This window comes from Vulpes vulpes, chromosome 13 (genome assembly GCF_048418805.1).
Source record: "Vulpes vulpes isolate BD-2025 chromosome 13, VulVul3, whole genome shotgun sequence".
Classification (NCBI taxonomy): domain Eukaryota; kingdom Metazoa; phylum Chordata; class Mammalia; order Carnivora; family Canidae; genus Vulpes; species Vulpes vulpes.
Genome location: NC_132792.1, coordinates 155125173 through 155147711, shown reverse-complemented (window position 1 = coordinate 155147711; position 22539 = coordinate 155125173). Strand labels below are relative to the sequence as shown.

The 22539-nt window shown below is 35.5% G+C and overlaps 1 protein-coding gene across 9 annotated transcripts in view; it reads left to right on the top strand.

The window, feature by feature from the left end:
- Positions 1-22539, top strand: part of DENND1B (DENN domain containing 1B) — a 261506-nt gene that overhangs the window by 229696 nt on the left and 9271 nt on the right. The gene's annotated exons all lie outside the window — the stretch shown is intronic.

The window sequence follows — 22539 nt, the reverse complement described above, 5'->3', positions numbered from 1 at the left end:
ATTTCAGAAATGGCACTAGACACTGTGGATCCACAGATGAAGTCAGTATCCCAAAAGCTCTCATCCAGAGTACCCGGGAGAGTCAAGGATCACAGAAATCTGGTTTTCCTTCTTTGTCTCTTCTGTGCCGTGCCGTGTCTATCATTTGAAATACTCAGGTTTATTAATACCTCTCTCAAAGACAGCTTAGTTTCCTAAGAAACTATTAAAAAAAAATAAAGGTTACAAAGAGAAACAAACTTAGAATGCACTCTTTTCTTCTTTGTCTCAGACTCACTGAGTTAGAAGAGTAACATCACTCTCTCATGTTAGATAGAGCCAGCCTCCCACTGAAGGCCTGTTCTCTCTGGGCCTCATCTCACATCTGATTATTTAAATAACCATACTCTCTTAAAAGTCTTGCCATGTGGTAAGTTCAGTTCCTAAAAGTAAGATTCTGTAGGACCTCTGGGATTCAGTGATCCAGACAATTTTGAGGTTCTTAACTGCTGTTTTCCAAACTTTAGTTTTTAGAGTTGAATCACATTGAAGGACCCTAGAGCAAACCTGGAAAACATGAGGAAGAGACAGATACTTGATTAACAGCAAGGCTGTCTGTATGTTTATATGATTGCTTGATTAATTTAAAACTCTCAACAATCCAAACACACTGGGGACTGTTATATGCATTATTTAGATTTAGTGACAACAGAGGGAGGCAGAAATGTGGCTGAAGTTCTGTAGGTATTAAAGAGCCAGAATAGGGATTGAAAGCAGACAAACTGATCCTGGGAGTTGAGTACCTACAGCCACTATCGTCGTGTCTCTGTGATGAGTGGGGTGTTTGTGGAGGAGGGGCAGTTAGAAACAGAGGTATGGTGCTGAGAGCCAGAGACTGGACTTTGAAAAAATTACTAGCATTTAGCACTGAGCAAAACACTGTGTCCCTAAGCCTTACTTTCTATGTTTGTAAAGAGGTAATAACGACACATGTCATTTTGCTAAGCTGCTGTGGGCATTACATATAATGTATATAAAACACCTGCCACATAATAGGTACTTAATAATTGACAGCTACCCATTTATACATATACACATATCTTGAACTTCATATCTCCTATCACAACAGCACTGGCTTTCTTTTCTCTTGGTTGTAACTGTCCAGAGCCACTAACCATCCTCTATTCCAATAAAGTAGTGGGGACCCTAAATTTGTCTTCAATCTAAGTAGGGATAACTTTAGATCCTGGTGTATGATTTGAGGAGAAATGTATTGGTTACTTTATTGAGAGATCTCTTGATTTCTAAGCTTATTATAAGACCTCAAGATGTCAATTTATTGCCAGGAAAATGACCAAAATAAAGAATGTGGGCTTTACTTATCCTAATTCTTTATCCATTTGAGAAGTTGATCTCAGCTATGTAAAGAACTTTACATTTCCAGTTAGACCTGGATAAATGAAACACTTTATTTTTATCTGTTTTTCAAAAGATGAAAACAAGATTATGGTCATTTAAATTCTAATAATATATTTTAGTAAGTGAAAAAATAAAGTTTTATAATCAAAGAAAAGAACAAAAAGTGAAAAATGTATGTTGTTTTAAGCCTGTATTCCATTACTTAGCTTATGTTTGGAATAGATTGTGAATCTACATCTACACCCCAACAAATAGTACTTTGTGTGCTAGTCTGCTAATTAGTATGGTTATTTCCCGTTTTGTTGATGAGGCTTAAATAAATGTCAAGGGTACAGCCATAGAGATCTCCCAATTAGGCTTCACATTTGTAAAACCCAACCCTTTTCCCTTTTGTGTGAAGATGACAGTTCCAACAGCAGCCCCAGCCTAACAGGACTCCAGGGAAAGGATCCTCCTCTGGTTTTATTGAAAACAGGGCCAGTTGGGTCCAGTGAGAATACTGCCACCGGTCATGGTGCAGAACAGTTTTAATCTTGACCACACATTTACCTTCTTTCATCAATTTTATTTTAGAACAAATACTGTAGTCTTAGTAAACAACATTTTGACTAAGTCTGTCACTGAAAATTATGTTTTAAAATATTTACCTGTAAAAATCTATTGGAGTTTTTAAGAATGAGAAATTCCTTTAAGTAAGGTACAAAATTTATCTGAATCTAAAATATTGCTCCATTTTTAATGCTATTAGCCATTCTTAACTTACTCTAACAATTCTAATGTGTTATGTATCTGAGTGTCTATATAGGACACACACATGCACACACACAGACATATACATCAACTAGACTAGTGAACTGCAAGCAGGAGCTTAGCTATATTACAAGTCAACATTAACAGATGGATGGCCCTAAGCAAGCAAAACCACGGCAACAAAATCTAGTGAAAGTGGAAGATTGAAGCTTTTTGTTGTTAAGCCCTATTAAAACCCTGGCACACATATCACTCTTAACTGTTTCGTGTCTGAGACAAATAGCAATGCATTCAGATTTATTTTCAAACTGTCCAATTAACTGTATAAAAGCGGCATGAGAAAGTATGAATGGAGGATTATTTTCTCACTTGTACTAGGACATAAAGTACTGTGCCTGTTGATAAATACTCACACTTGGAAAATAGTCAAGACCTTAACCCAAATACAGTGTTTACAAATAGAAATATGTTTAATGGTCATAATTTCGACTAACAAGACTAACAATGCTGCTGTCCTAGTGATCATTTATTCTGTTTTAAAAATATATTCACATCAGGCTAATACTTTAAGGTATGAAGAATTACCTTTTGAAAGCATAAATAAGGAGGATACACTATAAAATGTAATGTATGTGATTTTCCATTTTACCCATTATACAAGATGATATGCATACTTTAAAAGAAACCATGCTATCATTTGGAGTCCTTATGTATTTAGTGGTTTATCAATCATCCTAATGGATTTATGGAATATAGCACAAAAGCTGTGAGCTCATTTTAGAATTAACAAGTAATATAATTTCATCTTTAAAGAATGTACTTAGAAGTCTTTATATATATCTTTTTAGCATGTAGAGACTTGCAAGTAAGGCATGTCAAAGCCACATTTTGGTTGAGTAGGAACTTAAAAGACATTCCAGTACATAAGCATGTTTTTAAAAATATGAGTAATCAGGTTTACATTTTACAGATCATAAATTTCATATTTTAAAATGTCACAAATGAAATTAAGTTGCTGTGAAATTTATAAGATAAAACCTTATACTCTCTAAATTACTTAGTTCCTGAGCATAATAAATGAAGGAATATTCATTCATACCTAGAAGGATATGGTTTATGGTATTGTGTTTACGACCTTCTTCATCGGATTTCAGTGGACTCTGGGAGTAAATGATTGTAATTAAAGATACCATTTATTGCTTAGGTGACATAATAGATTTTTGAAAATGGTACATTGGTTGGGATCTTTGGAAAAATACAGTTCATTCAGTAGCTTTGCTGTATTGGTCAAGAAAGAAATGGCATAGTCATTGTTTGCAGAGGGAAGACACCACTTGCTTTTTCTAACCCAGAAAAAATAGTTGCAAATCACAATGAGGAAGATTATAGTGAGCTGGGGGCACTGGGAAGAAATGGGTGTATGAAGGTGGAGGGCCCAGATAATGGAAAGAATACTTAATATCAATTTTACAAAATAATAACAGTAAGTTTAACCAAATCATGATAAGCAAAAAACCCTTATTTTTTTTAGCACCTTCTGTAATTTGGTTCAGTATTGAGAATACTATTATGATAATCAAGCTAAATTGTTGAATTAAAGTGATAAATTTATTAGAAAGTTTCAAGTGACAAGAATACTTTGAAATAAATAAATGTGCTTCTATTAAAACATGTCTGCAAAAAATACTGCCTAAATGATGACACATTCTAGTAGTCTTGTCCCAAAGTTACTCTTTGACATAGCATTATTTAATCTAATTTATGCTGATGTCACTAATTTATAAAATTGATTTCTTTAAGTCCAATTTGAAAGATACAGGACATATCTTTAATTTTAAAGAAAGTTATTTTTTTCCTCTGTTGTTTTCTGTTGAAATAATATTAATTTACAATATGTCAAATTTGATCATAGTTAAAATCTGTACCCTGTCATTCCCCCCATTCAATTATGGATTACAAGAATGCCCTCTAGTGGGCATTATATAATACTTTCTTTCCTTGAAAGAGGATTGTTACAAAAAAATTATAATTATAAAATTTGCCTTTCAGAATAGTCTCTTTTAGAAATGCAATAGAATACACATTGAAACATTTATATTGTCATAAAACTATTCAAGAACATTACTTTTTCAGAGAAATAATTCAAAGCCAACTCCTTTCAGTAAGTGGCTGGGACTTCGTTTTTTAAATGTTTAGTTTTGCTAAACAATACCGGGTATATTAAAAAGACATAGTGGAAGGTAGTCTCACTTATGCGAACATGTTCAGTATATATTACGAGGTCATTTTAGGTTGAAATGTACCTCTCTAATGTTGTAATTTTACCCTTCAAATTTATTGCCACAATTGACTATGTCATTTATTACAAAGTCTTGAAACAAAAACAAGGCTACTCAGTTTTCCTTTTAGCAAATATAATGAGTATTACCATTCTAGACTTTACATCAATAATCATGTCACTAATATTTTTCCTCATTAGTTTCCGTTCTACTTAACTTAGAGTTTTTCCCTGTTACTTCTTTAATTATTTTAAAGGCATTTGGTGAAATTAACAATAGCTCTCTATTCTAAAGGCACCCGATTTTTAATGGACAAATTCTTGTGTTCTGTGAGGCATCCTAGGATAAAGAAATGATGATGTTCTTCCTGTTTTGCATCTAGAACTGCTTTTAAGGTTGGTCAGAGATCAATGTTCGTGTTGATGAAAGAGGAAGCCAGTCTTTTCTTTGTAGGGTTACTGCTGCTGCCTATTAATGTCCCTCAAGAGAGAAAAATTTCCAGGAATGTCAGTAGATTATAAATACAAGACTATAATAGAACCTTATTATAATTCGAGCTGGATTTTTATCTACTACACATTGTTATATTTCCTGATACCGAGCATAAAATATTAGAATAATACATAAATATCTTAAGTTAGTCTGTGCCCTCATGCTAGTTACAAAATAGGACCTCTGTGTGCAGCTTTCTTCAGTTCTTTATGGTTTCTTTTAATGTTTGAGTTTAATACTGGGCATTTCATAAAAGTCTGTTCCCTCTTTGCGTTTTTTAATGTCTTTGATATTGTAAGATAATGCTTTGAAACCAAAATACATACAGAGTAATTGCAATTTCAGTTAAGATTCTTGCTACATTCAACACAGAAACCATTTTAAGACTCTTCCCACACATATACACATGTATGCTTATGATATATTGATGCAATAACCTGAAAAATAAAATCAGCTATAATTATTTTAAAACTAAATATTTTACTCTATTATGTGCTTCTTACAAACATAGTTCATTAAGGCGGTTGGAAGTAATATTCTTTTGTTCATCATTGCTGAGTTTTAATTGTGTATTCCAGCTAGAAAAATCATCTTCACATCATTTGGTGAAAAGAATCAAATTCTGTTTTATTGAAAATACAGTGGACTTGTTGTGCATTAAGAAACCTTTTTAAATGTTAAAATATTGAAACCCTGTCAGCAAAAGTGAAATTACAAATAGTTTGCCATTTATAAAAAATTTATTTATCTATTTTGCTTTGAGAATAATTTTAATAGTCTTATACAACTTCTTATAGTTACACTGATCAATAATTTCTCAGTACTGAAAAGTTACTGCAAGAGCTTTGTTAAATTTTGCATTTCCAAATATTAAAGAATGGAAAAAATAATGAAACAGTGTATTTTAAATATTTATAGCTAACATAATTATCTGGCATATGAACTGTTCTGAAAAACTGGCTTAGAAGTATTAACAATAGGGCAGCCCGGGTGGCTCAGCGGTTTAGCACCACCTTCAGCTCCGGGCCTGATCCTGGAGACCCGGGATCAAGTCCCACATCAGGCTCCCTGCATGGAGCCTGCTTCTCCCTCTGCCTGTGTCTCTGCCTCTCTCTGTCTTTCTCCGCCTCTCTCTCTCTCTCTCTCTCTGTCTCTCATGAACAAATAAATTTTAAAAAGTATTAACAATTCACAGTCATATTACTTACAAGCATAGATGAGTAATGAATACTGTGAATACATGGTCTTCTTTCCATTTATTAACACACTTCAGTGGGAGCCTTTTAGAATAGCTGGTGCAGTGCTGCCATTGGATACGTTGTATATAATCTCTAATAATGAAGAAATAATTTGTGTTTCTAAGATGACTTTGATACAGTATTTTGCCAAACTAAAGGAAGACAAAACTTCCTAAAGGAAACTTCCTAACATCAGCAAAAGGGCTGTGTAAAGGGATCAGGTATGATTTCAAATATTCTTTCAAATTTAATATGGAGATTTTTTTTAGTCTAATTCTATAATAGTCCTCAACTTAATATTAATTAAAATAAGCTTCCATTAATGTAATTAATGGCGCAATGTAGACCCAATGGACAACACCATAATGGAGAGACTATCTAATTCAATTCAACAAAAACTACCTGAATATCTTGCTGTGAGCTAGTTTACAGGTTTCAGTCAAGGTCATATACCTCCCCTCGACATTACTATGTGCAAGAACTGCTTTCAAGATCATTTACCTCCTCTTACTTTACTAAGGACCATCATTTACAAATTCAGAAAGACTTTCCTTCATTGACCTTTGTATTTAGTCTTCCTTTTCACTTCTTTACATCAATTCATCAGTAGGTGACTCCATGTGGAAGTGTAAAAAGATCTTGGACTTTGGGGTATAACAAACCTGGACCAGAATACCAGCTCTGCCACTTGCATGTACTTGAACTTGAGCAACTTGCCTAACCTCGCTAGTCATCTTAGCCTTCAGATCTATAAAATGATGATAGCTGTATCCACTCCCATAGAGTTATTGTGGAGATTGGAGTTAGTGTAGTTATAGAATTTATTTTCCCAACACTCACTAGAAGTTTAGTAAATATTTGGTGATATTGTTTCTCTTCTATCCACTACAACAATAACTGTCACAAAAATTTAATGAACACCTACTGTGTGTTCAGAAGAGAAAGAATTAGACCCATTGATAGTATTCTTCAGCACTTGGATGCTCTATTGTGGTTTTTCTTGCAGTTTTTGTTGTTCTTGCTGCTATTGTTTCTCCTGTTCTCTTTTCTGTTTGTGTTTCAGTTTGGATAATTCTTTTAGATTTGGTACATGTTTACACTGTGAAATGTTTACCACAATATGATTACTTAACACATTTTTCACCTCACAAAATTACCATTTCTTTGTTCATGGTGAAAACATTTAAGACCTACTCTCTGGCAACTTTCAAGGACACAATACAGTGTTGTTAACTACAGTCACCATGCTGTTTATTACGTTTTCTGAAATTATTCATCTCAAAACTGGCAGTTTGTACCTTTTGACCAACATCTCATTCCCCCCACTCCTAGTCCACTTTCTGTTTCTACGAGCTTGACTTTGAGGTACACAGATGAGATCAGAAAGTATTTGTCTTTCTTTGACTTATTTCACTTAGTTTAATGTTCTCAAGGTTTATTAATGTCGCAAATAGCAGTTTTTGTTTTTACTTATTACTGAATAATACTTATGACTGAATAATATCACATTATATACATAACACATTTTCTCTATCTGCTTATCCATCAGTAGACATTTAGGTTGTTTCCATGTCTTGACTATTGTGGATAATGCTGCAATGAACAGGATGCAGATATCTGTATGAGACAGTGATTTCATTTCCTCTTGATAAATAACCAGAAGTGGAATTGCTAAACATATGGCAGTTCTATTTTCAGTTTTTTGAAGAATCTTCATACTGTTTTCCATAGCGATTGCACCAGTTTACATTCTCACTGACAGTGCACAACAGTTCCGTTATTTCCATATCCTTGCCAATGTTTATTATCTCTTGTCTTTTTCATAATAAGCACAATAGCAGGTGTGAGTTGATATTTCATTGTGGTTTTGATTTGTATTTCCCTGATGGTTAGTGATATCAGGCATGTTTTCATCTACTTGATGGCTATTTGCACATCTTCTTTAGAAAAATGTCTAATCAAGTCCTCTGCTCATTTTTAATTGGATTATTTGTGTGTGGGGGGGGTTGGCTACTGTATGAGTTATATGAATTCCTTATGTAGTTTGTTTATTAAACCCTTATCAGACATATGATTTGCAAATGTTTTCTCCCATTCCTTGACAATGGAAGAAATTTCCATTTTGTTGATTGTTTTCATTTTGTTGATTGTTTCTTTTGCTATGCAGAAGCTTTTTAGTTTGATGTAATTCAACTTGATTTTTCTTTATGTTGCTTGTGCTTCTGAAGTCATGTCCAAAAAATCATTACTAAAACCAAAGTCAAGGAGGTTTTTTCTCTCGGAGTTTTATGGTTTCAGGTCTTACTGTTAATAATTCATTTTGAGGTAATTTTTAAGTGATGCGGTTCATGCAGTTTTATTCTTTTGCATGCAACTATCCAGTTTTCCTAGCACCATTTATTAAAGAGACTATCCTTTCACCATCGAGTGTTCTTGGCACCCTTATCAAAAATAGTTGACCATATATGTATGGGTTTGTATCTGGGATCTTGATTCTGTTTCATTGTTCTTTTATGTATGTTTTATACCAGTACCGTACTACTGTTTTTGATTGTTATAGCTTTGTAATATATTTTGGAATCAGAAATTGTGATGCTTCAGCTTTGTTCTTCTTTCTCAAGATTGATTTGCCTATTTAGGATCTTTTGTAGTTCTATACAAATTTTAGGATTTTTCCCCCCATTTCTATGTATGCCATTGGAATTTTGATAAGAACTGCATCGAATCTGTAAATAGCTGTGTTTAATATAGATATTTTAACAATATTAACTCTTCCAATCCATGAACATGGGATGTCTTCCATTTATTTGTGTCATCTTCAATTTCTTTCATTAGTGTCTTAAAGTTTTTGTTATATAGATTTCACTTCCTTGATTAAATTTAAGTATTTTATTGTTTTGATGCTATAGTACATGGAATTATTTTATTATTTTTTTTAGATAGTTCACTGTTAGTGTATAGAGATGCCAGTTTGGGTGATTTCTGTTGACTAACTATTTTAACGTTCACTGATTTTTTTCTTCATCTACTGATGAGCCAATTAAGAGAAGTCATCTCTTAAGTGTTTTTCTGTCATTTTGATTTGACTTTTTTATAGATTTCATCTTCCTGCTGTCATCTCATCTGTTTATGCATGTTGTCCATCTTTTTTTTTTCCTTATTTATGTCTGGTAGTTCTTGAGTACTGGACCTCATGTGTGAAAAAGCAGTAGAGAATAAGTTAAATAGTCTTTATACCCAGAAATGACCAAGAGTCTTCTTCTATAATGCTATTAGTCAGACATTGAATCCATCACAAGCTGAACTGGTTTGGATTTTGTTGTTGATATCATTACTTGCAGTGGACTGCTATTATTTTGTGTTTAGAATGGACTACGTATAGTGGAGGTTCTGGAAGGTTTTTTCATAGTGCTTCTCCCTTACCCTTAGCTATATCACAGCCACATAGGGTATCTCTCAATATTTTTGCCCCTGCTCCAGCAATTAACTTCTGTTGCTGATTACTCAGTCTTGGTCTTCTGGGTTCTCTGTGCTGTTACCACTTCAGTCTTAGCAGGCCCTGTGCCTGTGTGCCTCAGATTTGGGGCTTTCTCAACATTCCTCCACTTCCTTTCACAGCAGATAAACTTTCTTATACCTGCAACTGGTCTTGGGCAATTTGGGGGCTGCTTGTTCCTCCATACTAGTGGTAGATTTCTGCTTGAAGTCAATACAGAGTCCTATGCCTAATAGGGTTTCCCGCTCCTCCCTAAAGGAGTTTTGGCCTTTGCACGTCCCCCAGAAGTTTTGGGATTGAGTTTGCTGACTATCTGCCATCAGTTTATGGCTTTTGTTACATATAAATTCATGTTTTTTATAAAGTAAGTAGGGCTTTTTACTTGCTCCCTGTAGCAACCATCACTTTCTGCTTGCCTGAACCACCATGGGGAGCTCTTTTCAGTCTCCTGTCTTACCCCTAGTCTTTCTGTGTAGCACTAGCTAATGGAGTTGCCTGATTTAGCAAATAAAATTATAGGACTTTTATCTGTAGAAAAGGGCTTGCGAGTGCCAAGTATTCCACTGATATCTTAACCCACATTTGGTCTTTAAGACTATTAAATCTTGGCAGATTTCTTCTCTCCTGCTTATATGCCAGCTATCTTTTTCCTTGTGCTTTGCCTGAATGAAATAGGTCTTGTCTCTCATCTCTCCTTAGAGGGGCTTATGACCCTTTGGATTTCAGTTTACTTGGCTGCCTTATGACTTAACTCTCTGATAGTTTTGAGAAGAATTATGATTTGGGGTTTTTGTTGTTTTGTTTGAGATAACCCAGCCTTTTCTCATTGTTAGGATGGGAGTTGACATTCTTTAGCTGCTCTTTACATTCTAAATGGAAGTGGAATTAGAAGCAAAAATGAATTAAAAGATTTGATTCTTGGTCTCAAGGAATTGGTAAGACAAGAATGTACTTAAAATGAAATACTATGATTATAAGAGAGCATAAATCTGGTGACAGCTGATTGGTAGAAAATGAAGTGAGTACAGATGACCTAAAAGCCAAGATCATTGTGAACTAGGAGAACTGGTAAAGGGTTCTTGGATGTATCTGGACCATTCCAAAGCACCCCTCTTGAATTAGTCTCACGTAGCACTCAACTGCTCAGAAATATAATATTAATGCTTCTATGAAATCTTATTTCCTTCATCTAATCATAATAGCTCTCATCAACTGAATACATCAGACTTCACCAAACACTATCTTGATAATCCCTCCAATTTACTTTTTTGCCCTGACAAGAATATGTCTTCAGTATCTTTGGAAAAGTGTGTTAATCCTTTGTCTCATCACCCGCCATTTCACCCACCTGGAACATTAGTACTCTTGGTCATTCTGTTAAATACCACCTGCTTTAAAAATGAAGTTTAAAAAATGAGGTTAGGGACGCCTGGGTGGCTCAGCGGTTGAGCATCTGCCTTCGGCTCAGGTAGTGATCCCGCGGTCCTGGGGAGACCCACATCAGGCTCCCTGCATGGAGCCTGCTTCTCCCTCTGCCTGTGTCTCTGCCTCTCTCTCTCTCTCTGTGTGTCTCTCATGAATAAATAAGTAAAACCTTTAAAAAAAATGAGGTTAAAACTTGCCATCTTGATAAAGTCTTTCTCAGATTTATTCTCAGTTATTTCTCCTGAGTCTCTCAGAACTTACTTATATAATTATAACGAACAGAGTTCTACACCTGGATTGGAGTCTTAGCTCTGTCACTAGTTGTCAGTCTGGCCCAAGACACTTAACTTTTTTAAGCTTTTGGTTCCCTGTTTCCTTTTTTTTTTTTTTTTTTTTTACAAAAGGGGAAAATGTTGACCAAAAGTTGTGGTAAATTAGGTATTTAATGAAAAACAGTATAGTATGTAAAACATCTAACACACTGAAGCAAATCAATCATGGGTAAGTCACTTAACTCTGTCCTTTAGTTATTAACTATAAAAAATTACAACATGTTTTATTTAAAACTCTTTTCAGTAAAATTCCATGCATTCTTAAGGTATAGTTATTGTAATTTTGTATGGTAGAGTTTCTTTCATTTATTTTCATATTATTTCATCCAAGTATGGGTTGGGTTTTTTATCTGTTTTTTATGGTTTTTGTTTGTTTTTTGTTTTTTTAGCTTAAGTCCAGGGATTTACTGTGGACTTTGGGTAAGCAAGGTCACACTTAGGGACCTCAGTTACTTCAACTCTGAAATGGGGACAGTAGCACAGAGAATGCCAATTAAAAAATGTTTTTCATATATTAAAAACATCTTGATTTGTGAAGCCTAAAATATTGTGTTTTCCCATTCATCTGCCTATATCCCTTATTTTACCCCCTACCCTCCAAGCCCCCCTATGAATTTAAACTTAACCCAGTATTTTGCCTTATTAGTGTCTGTCTGCCATCTAGTGACCAAGATGGTAACAGCAAGATAACCAGGGTCCTTGTGCATCAGGGGAATGGTTCTCACCACTCACCTGTCAGATATGCTTTACAGAAACAATGGGGTGAAAAGAAAGGAAACATTGATCTTGCTTATTGTAGCTGAACCAAATTTATTTCTTGAAGTCTCTTTAAATATTTATCTTGATGGTTTTATGACTTGGGCCTTCTGCCTCTTTCACTCTTTATTTATACATTTGCTTTTGGTTTTTCCTTCGTATGAAATACTTCTCCCACTTATTTTTACCAGTCCATTTTCTTTATTTTATTCAATGTCTAGCCATAGATTGAGTTTCTCTATTAGGATACCTTCTTTAATAAATGTTATTACATACCAACAAAACCCCTTCCTTTTGCTTTAATGTATTTTTTCACATTCATAATAAGCATCCCTTGCTATACATGCATTTACTTCCAAAATTTTGTGAATGTTTATGTATACTAGATTTGTATTTTACATTTTCATGTAAACAAAATTTTATTTTACAAGAATATGTTAGGACCTAAGAGTCTGATTGCAGAACATATGACAACCAGTGCCTCATCTTATTTTTACTTCCTCATATCAGAATGATGTAAAATTCTCCAAAATTGTACTTATTTTGTTTCTTATGATGTCTTTTGGTATCCAAAAGATACAGACTCTTTTTTCATGTAGTACTGGCTCCCATAAAAGTTGCAAATGCTAATACTTATTTGCTAATTTGTACAGCCTGTGAGTGAAACTGAAATACTGAAGTGATCATTGTGAATACTATAGCTGCACCAGCTCTGTACAGTTCAGAAACTTCTAAATCTCTTTATTTGATCTCAGAATTTGCCATTGCTTATAGTATGTGATTTCAGCTCTATATTGTTCATATTGTTAGTCTGTTGACTGAGCCTACTAATTAGAAATACTACAATTTGACATTAATCGTGACTGGTATTAATGGTCACTTAAATTTTCATCTCTGATCAAAACGTTTGAGTTCAATTGTATTCCTACAATGAAGGATAACTTTATATGCACAGCTACTTTATTATACTCAATGATTGGCATTTTTACCACGTATTTATTGGAAATCTTGAGAGGAGGGATATCTTTTTCTTTCATATGCCTCACAGCATGGAAGACAGTAGCGTGTGTATCTGGTGTTTAATGGACCTTTGTGGAATGAAAAGATGCTAAGAATTTTTTAAAACTGAGATGTGGTTACTATCTTATTTTAAGGAATGCACAATAGCAGCTTTCAGTGGAGTCTCAAATATTTGTTGAAGGAAAATAAAACAATAATTGGCTTTCTGTTACTATCGATTAGCAGAGTCTGTAAGTTCGAGTGTGTCCCTTGCCTGTGCCCCCACTCCAATCTATTTTTTCATCTCCCACTTTTTCTTGCTAGATCCTCTGATTTCCCTCATTTCCTTAAAACCCTCCATAAATGTAAATCTATCCAGTCTTTTGCCTTCTTAGTAGGTATCTGCCATCTAGTGATCAAAAGGGCAATTGCAAAATTAATGCACCCTTAAAGAATCCTGTGCACTAGCACAGGTTTTAACCCATAGTGTCTGATAGTGGTCTTTCATTCCATTATATAGTGATCGTCCCACCACAGGACCTTTGCACATTTTGTTCACTCTTATCGTCATCTCCTTAATACCAACTGATCTTTCAGAGCTTCAATTCAAACATCTTTCAGGGAAGGTCTTCACTAACTAGGTCAAGTTTCTCAAAGCATGTTTTAATACAAATTATTACAGTTGTAATTTAATATTAATTTCATGACTATTTAATTTTATGCTTAACTTACTAGAATTTAATCTACATGTGGTCAGGGATTCTCGGTCATGATTGTATCCTAGTATAGAATCCAATGCCTAGCACATAGAAGGCATTTCTGTAATCATTGTTGAATGAACAAATGAATATAATGCTTTTCTGTACCTCGTGAACACTGAAAATGCTTATGCCAATCAATTAGGATAGTTCTTTGAATTATATAGTTTATCAGTTTTTTAATTCATTTAAATACTCAACAGAAACTACCTGCTATGTATGGAGGTATTCATTTATTCAGGAAACATTAAATGCCTACTTTAAAGAATAATTTTATCTAACTCCCTTATTTTGTTTGTTAGCTAATGAGGTTGAAATAGTAAGATGCTAAAAGCTGATATAACAGGTAATATGAAGAAGCTGATATAACAGGTAATTCCTAATTAAACAGGAATATTGAAGTGAATATGGTAATGGATACCAAAACCATCAATATCTACACCATAGTAATTGACTCTTCACTGGACAAAATCGTATCTCCATGGACATAAAGCTGTTGCATTACCACCAGTCTTCCATAGGTTAACTTCTGTCCCTGCAGGGTTACAAATAGTCGGAGACTATGAATGGTTCAGACCCCTATAGTATCAGATAATCCTGCTAGGCAACAGCCAACATTCCTTTGAAAGGACACAAGTGACTGCCCATCTCAAAATCTTTTACAGTTTTCCCTGTGACAATAATCCTGAGGATTATTTCTGATCAAAAAAGGCAGGCTATTCTCATTAGGTTTGTCCTAATTATTTATATTAGAGCAACAAGAATGATAATTCACTATATACATCTCCTGGACTCTGCTCTATAAATCTAGAGCCATGCAATATTGACCAGCTTCATGCCACAGAATTTACTTCTTTCTGAAAGCTTTCTTTTCTTTTTTTATGTATTTATTTATTTTAAAGATTTATTTATTTTAGCGAGAGAAACAGAGAGAGTGAGAGGAGGAAGGAGCAGAGGGAAAGGGAGAGAGAGAATCCTAAGCAGACTTTCTGCTGAGCATGGAGCCCGACACAGGTGTCCATCCCACGATCCATCAGATCATGACCTGAGCCAACATCATGAGTTGGACACTTAACTAAGTTAAGTCACCAAGTGCCCCTTTCTGGAAGTTTTTATAAGAAATCTCAGTTTGGGCTTATTAAAGTCAATTATTTCCTATCTTGAAGCTAGGAAACTAAGCCCAAGAAATCTTTCCACCATTAGTTCTATCTGAAATATCTATAAATTAGGGTGAATTTCTCTTGGAGTTCTCCAGATTTGCTGTTCCCTGCCTTACCTGGAAAGGCGCTTGTAAAGCTGGACTCTGTCAGGCAGGCACCAGGCAAGTTTTCCTGGGAAAGACACTTTTGCCATTGGCCCCATAACTATAGCCAACCTTTGCTTCATGATAGTAGTTTGTCCCAAGTGCTACCTGGTTGCACAGTGTGTCCTGTTGTATCCTGGCACAGTAGATAAAGATAATGAAAGATGAAGAGTACTGGAGAATCAGATAACTCCACAAAGGCTTCTAAACAACAACCCAGAATTCCACTGATAGGACACTCCATAATCTTTCGTTCCTTTCAAAGTCTTTTACAGTTTTTCTGACACTCATATGTACCACACATGTGCTTGGTGAGGGTATGAGTGGTAAATTAGCAAGACACTTACCATCAAGAATCTACTGTACAATAGGAGAAAGAGGATTTAACCATGACCATGGCACATTGGAAAGGACAGGTCCCATGAGAAATGTGTGTACACACACTCTAGGAACACACAAGGTGGCATGTTAATTGATAAATGAGGAAGTATTTCCTGAAGAGGAAACTCATGAGCCACAGCATGAGGGATAATTAGAAAAAGAGGAAAAACACAATGGAGAGGGATGTTCTGGTAGGCACATCAACACATGTGTAGGACAGAAGCAGAAAACACGGGGAAGCATACAAGCAAGGAGGAGGGCTTGGTGGCATGAGAGCATACATCTGTATAGCACATGGAGCCTTCAGAGAGATTAACTTACCCTGATCCCTCTGGGCAAAGGTGAAGAGTATGAGATTTATCCTCAGAACTGTAAGGGACCATTGAACTTCTTTAAAGAGCAATATAGTATTGTTAGATTTGCCTTTTAAAAGATCTGTCAGCAGTTTAGAGGCTATAGCATTCTACAAAGCAGGATAATAGAGGCTTAGATTTTCAAATGATAATGTGTACAGACATAGTGGGGATAGGAACAGAGAATAAATGTGAGAGAAGAGCTTTCATGGAGAGGAATCAACATGTGCAAAGATCCTGTGATGGAACAAGTCAGGGCAAATATAAGGAATTGAAAGAAGGCCATGACAATGCCTTGTGGGTTAGAACAAAGTGAATGAAGTGGGTAAATGGGCAGGGCTTGGACTTGCAAGACCTGATAAATGAAGAGAAAAATGAAGAAAGTTGTTTAACCTTTTTGTTTGTTTCCGTCAACAAATATTTATTGAAAACTGACTAAAAGCTTCTACTCTGTACTCCCTGAAAATAAAGCAGCTACATCTCATTTTTTCTCAGACTTCTTTGGCATCTCTTTACTTCACAAACACCCATGGGGCACCTATTATATCCATACTACTGTTTTCCATTCCAAGAAGGCATACCAAAAGCACAAAGGTCACAAAGAAGCATGAGATGTGGATCTCTCATAGAAGGTTCAGGATACGATGGTGCAGGCAGACACACAACACAACGTGATTCGCGCATTGCCCAGATGTTTGCCAAATATGTGGCCACACAAAGAGGAGGTTTAGGGAAAGCTTTACAGAGGTTACATTTGATTCACATATTGAAGAATAAGTAGGATTTGTTTTTTTCCAGTAACGAAGAAAGCAAGGGTAAATTCTGGCAAAGGATACCTTGTGTGCAGCAGTGGATTCTCTATGGGAGCTAACAAGTCATTTGCTGGGGCTAATGTAGTAGGTGGTGGCCAGCTGGATTTGGGAAGAAGAATAAGAAATAAAAGCAAAAGCAAAAAGATAGCCACGTTTGGATGGGAGTCTCTTCTTAATGCCAAGAAGTTTGACTTTTACTTTGAAGGAATTTAATGCTTCTAATTAATCAAGGGAATAAGATCACCAGATACAAGGAGGTTTTTAAAAGTGACATTGAGGCACATTCTGGAAAATGTATATTTAGGTTTTAAAATAAAATTGTATAATGCTGATCTGAAAGATGAAGAGATATCCCTTTTAATTAATTTTAGCTGTATTTTTAAAATCCATGTATATGGTAAGATATTTAAAGGCTGAAATGGTTGCATTTCATTTGGCAGAAACTGTGTGTGCATTTTTGTGAGAGTATTGTTCATCTAAATAAAGTGTTACTTAAGTGAATTTTTTCATCTTCAAGTTAGATTTGATTACTGGTATCAATATCCATTAAACAAATAATAGACCAAGAGATTTTGCCCGAGATTATGAAAATCAGTGTGATACCAAGTGCTAAAATGTATACAACGTAACTGTTTTCTTTTTGTTTGATTTATTTATTAATTACAATTCCTTCATTTCCTACAATACTAATCATGTCTTTAAATATCAGAACCAGAAAAGCTTGAGTTTTATGATTAAAAGAGGCTGATGGCTAACTTTGTGGACACCCAGAAAATGTCATTCCAGTCTATTAACGTGTCCTAGAGATTGGAGGCAATACAAAACAACATTATAGTTCTGTCCCTTGTGGCAATAAATTTTATTTTTTATTTTTTTTAATAAATTAATTTTTATTGGTGTTCAGTTTACCAACATACAGAAAAACACCCAGTGCTCATCCCGTCAAGTGTCCCCCTCAGTGCCCATCACCCATTCTCCCCCACCCCCCGCCCTCCTCCCCTTCCACCACCCCTAGTTTGTTTCCCAAAGTTAGGAGTCTTTATGTTCTGTCTCCCTTCCTGATATTTCCCACACATTTCTTCTCCCTTCCCTTCTATTCCCTTTCACTATTATTTATATTCCCCAAATGAATGAGAACATACACTGTTTGTCCTTCTCCGATTGACTTACTTCACTCAGCATAATACCCTCCAGTTCTATTATTGGTATTCTGACCAGAAAAGAAGAAGTCTCTTCACCCTCTTTATAGAAAAGTAATGGGGGTGCCTGGGTGGCTCAGTCAGTTAAGCATAGACTCTTGATTTCAGCTCAGGTCAGGATCTCAGGGTCATGGGACAGAGACCGGCGTCAAGCTCTGTGCTCGACAGGCAGTCAGTCTCCTTGAGGATTCTCTCTCTTCTTCTCCTTCTCTCTCTCAAATAAATAAATAAATATTTTAAAAGTCATGAAAATTACACACCTTTCAAAATGCAGAAAAGAGAAGAACCTAAATAATGGCAAGCAGCAGACACCCAGGCAGTGACCGGCTTGCCTGACATCCCTGAGTTTCCATGGACACACACGCACCACGTCCCATCATTCAGATCTCTAAAAAAATATTTTTAAGGTTCCCCCCCCCCGGAAATCCACTTATTTTTTTCCTTTTCTTCAGTTTTTTCCACCATGTTGACTTCTTTTAGCTTTAGCCCTTGATCACATCATAATCATTCTTAAAAAAAAAAAAAAAAAGCATCTGTTCCTAACTACACGCCAAGTTATGACTGTCTTGGTGCTTATTTCAGGGAGTTGGAGATAATCACTTATGATGCAAGTGTTTATTGCCCCTTACAAACTTTGCTGTTGTATACTTCTTACTATGGCATTTCTATCCACATCTGTTACAAAAATTTTTCTCTGGATACATGTAATATACAAAACATTCCAGTGGCATTTGCATCTGTTTTTACTGTTATAGTTAAAAAAATAAAGAAGATATATACTTTCCCCAAAAGTCAGTTGTATTTAAAAAAAAAAGGTGTATGTATTTTATTTTTATTCTGGGTATTGAGATGACTTTTCCCTTTCTTAGTCACGTATATTTCAGTTTCTGTTTAGTGTGTAGATTTTCAGTAACGACATATCTGTGATTTATGAACCAAGATAAAGATGTACTGTTGTTGGCTATGTATTACTACTCTAAAGAATACACAGTATATTTTCTGGAGCCTAACCTTACTTGCTACCAACCCATAAAAGATTTCTTTTTTTTTTTCCATAAAAGATTTCTATTTACAAAATTGTGACCAGGTCTTTTTGCCCCGTGTTGTGTGTTCTGAGCATAGTAGAAACAATCCTTTATTTCCCCTGAAAGCATGGTGCCTGAGTCCCAGTCCACCGGAAACAGTAATGTAGAGATAATCTGGGTTTATAAAAGCTCAGAAACTGATAATGCTCTTGTTAAATAAGCTGCCGTTTTTCTCTACCTTGAATGTTAATCAAATTGTAACTTCTTTCTCCCTTTTTCTTGTGTGACCTTAACAAATTATGTAATTTGATGTCATCAAGCAAGTGACACATTCACTGTGTTTTGTACATTGTCACTTCGTATATGAAGGTTGCAGTTCCTACTGTAACTACTAATGAGAAGTCTTTTCAGATAGTCGAACAATTTGTAAGTACGTGTACTTAGAGGATAGTACAAATCTTAACACTCCTAGAAAGGAAAATATACAAATCAGTTGTATTTCTGATTTTAATTCTATGGTGAAAATTCCTTATAGGATATACCATTAGACAACATCCCTATTTAGAAATTGATAAGACCCTCACCTGGTTAAGAAGTAAAAAACCAAATTCAAACATATTTATGAAGCTTATATGAGTAGCTCTTTTTAAAAAAGTTATAGTTAACAACAACAAAAAATAAAACAAATGAGAATCTCTAGTATATTCAGGCAGAAATAGAATATAAAAGTAACTTGTGAAAGAAAATGAACAAGGGACTAACAACAAGCAAAAAAAGACATTGGCTGCGGTTCCTGTGCTTGATAAGGCATATGACCTTGGGCAAATTATGGAGCCTCTTGGTATAGCTCCAGACTTATCATGGGGTTCATTAGACTCTGAGCTACTTAATGGCAGAGACTCTGCCTAACTCAACTCTGTTGCCAGACCGTAGCCCCACTGTGCGTGTATATGAGAGTGCTTTCCAGAGTATTTACAAATATAAATATTAAGCTATATATTTAATACCTTACCTTGTATTAATTCTTAGATAGTCAATAATGATTTTTTAAATACCATGAAGTCTCAGCCTCCTCATAGTTTTGTTTGCTTTTAGTTCTGATTTGTTTGTTTGTTTGTTTGTTTTCAAAAATTGAATGCAAGACCCCTAGCTGGCATAATGTTAAGGATATACAGATGTCAGTGTAATAATGACTTGGTTTTAGAAACAAAGAATTGTATTACATTTTGTGAGTGTTAGAGGGGGTGGATGAAAGGTATTTTTCCTTCAGAAATATTGTAAGTGGCAGTTGTGTTCCTAAGCCCAAAATTTCTTTTTAACTCACATACCTTAAATTTGTTATAAAATGATACTACAATTCTAGGCCCAAATACATAGCTAATTACCAAACTCATGGAGAAACTCACTACACGTTCCACCAGGTGTTACGAGAACATATTTCTCTACTCATTCTTTCTTTCCTTTCTACCACTCCCAGCACTGGCATAGAGGAGGTGGGGGAGTAGGGATCAAGTACCATAGATTCCAGAGGTTTCCTTATCCTTTATGGCTACAATAGAAGAAAACAGTTACCTGTATTGGGAGAGCAGAATCGGAAGCCAGAAAGTCCCCAGGTGATAAAATGGTGAAGTCTCCAAATTCAGCTTTGCTGCCAGCCATTCAGAAAGATGGTTTACAGCCATGGGCACTCATAGCACCCAGACTGTGGCCTTTAAATGTCATTTCCTACTTAAAAGAACCAAAACTCCTGCAGGAAGTGACTGATTCCAGGTCTGATGCAGAAAATCAATTTACCTAAGGATTATCATAAGCTTACTAAAGAACATTATCTGAGATAATGTTTAAAGGACATAAGAACCGACTTGAATGGGCTAACACTGACCTAAGATGGGACCATTAAAAAAAAAAGCACCTAAAAATTATTTTATTGGGACGCCTGGGTGGCTCAGCAGTTGAGCACTTGCCCCTGGCTCAGGGCATGATCCACGGTCTCAAGATTGAGTCCCACATCAGGCTCCCTGCCTGGAGCCTGCTTCTCCCTCTGCCTACATTTCTGCCTTTCTCTCTGTGTGTCTTTCATGAATAAACAAATAAAATCTTTAAAAATTATTTTATTGTGGATAGAACACTTAACATAATTCAAACGTGTAAAAGTAAAGAGAAGCTTATAAGAATTCCTGGATACCATGGAGTGCCAGGGTAGCAGTCAGTTGAGCATCTGACTCTTGGTTTCAGCTCAGGTCATGATCTCAGGGTGGTGAGATCAAACCCGGCGTTGAGCTCCATGCTCAGCATGGGGAGTCTGCTTGTGATTCTCTCTCTCTCTCCACCTGCACCTCCCATTCATGCATGCTCTCTCTCTTTCTCTCTCTCTCTCAAATAAATAAATAAATCTTTAAAAAAAGAATTCCTGAATACCTTTCAAAAGTACAGTATCAACAATTATCAATGTATGGTCAGTCTTATTTCAATGCCAGCCCTACCTGTGATCCTGCCCCCATCCTTGGCTTTTTTTTGAAGTAAACACCCAACAGCACATGTTATATCATTTAAATAGCAAATATTCAAGCTATATCTCAAAAGTTAAGAACCATTTTTAAAATACAATCATGTTATAATTAGAAAGTGATATAGATCAAACATCAAGAAGTGGGCACGGGGTCACTCAGCACAGAGTCGGCTGGAGATTCTTTCCCTCTCCTTCTGCTTCTGCCCTTCCCCACCATGCACACTCTTGCATGCATGTGTTCTCTCTCTCTTTCAAATAAATAGATCTTTTAAAAAAAATCAAGAAGAACCACTGTGATAGGCTGAACCACATCAGATATATACAAATGATGATGACTTTTTTCAGAACCCTCACAACTCACCTTTAGAGATTGGTAGGCATAAGTTCATTACTCTGGAAATTATTAAACAAAAGGAAAGAATTAAGGATTTATCCTACCTCTGCTGTACACTTTGTATTTCATAACAGCCAAATACTTAATAGGACAAAATTCTTCGGTAGAATGCCAACAAGTAAAGATAGAAGGAGTACCTTTGAAAAGCATAGTTTTGAAGCCCCTTAAGATATGAAAACTGTCAAGTGAAAGAAAATTCATAATGGATGATATCAGCCCACTTGAATCCTGAAGCCATTCAATCTTAGTACTACCAAAAGTTGAGACATCTTACGAGTCTCCTGGTGTGATGCAGTAGAAAGACCACATCTCAACACATGTAGCATATTCTTGCCCAAAACAGAGGAAAACAAAAAACCAGAAACAGTCTAACCAAGCTTCCAAATGTGACTGCCAGTTCATAGGAAGAGGATAAAATCACATGTTCAAGGACACAAGTGGCATAAAGGATGGGGAAGATGGAACTGATAGTCTCTGAAGGAGACTTGACAGACATGTCAACCAAATACAGTGTCAACCATATTGAGATTCTGGTGCAGATAGACAAACTAAAATATTTTGGAGATAATAAGAGCATATGAGAATGATCTGAGAATAGACGGTGTTAAAGAATAATTGTTAATTTGTATGTATGATGATG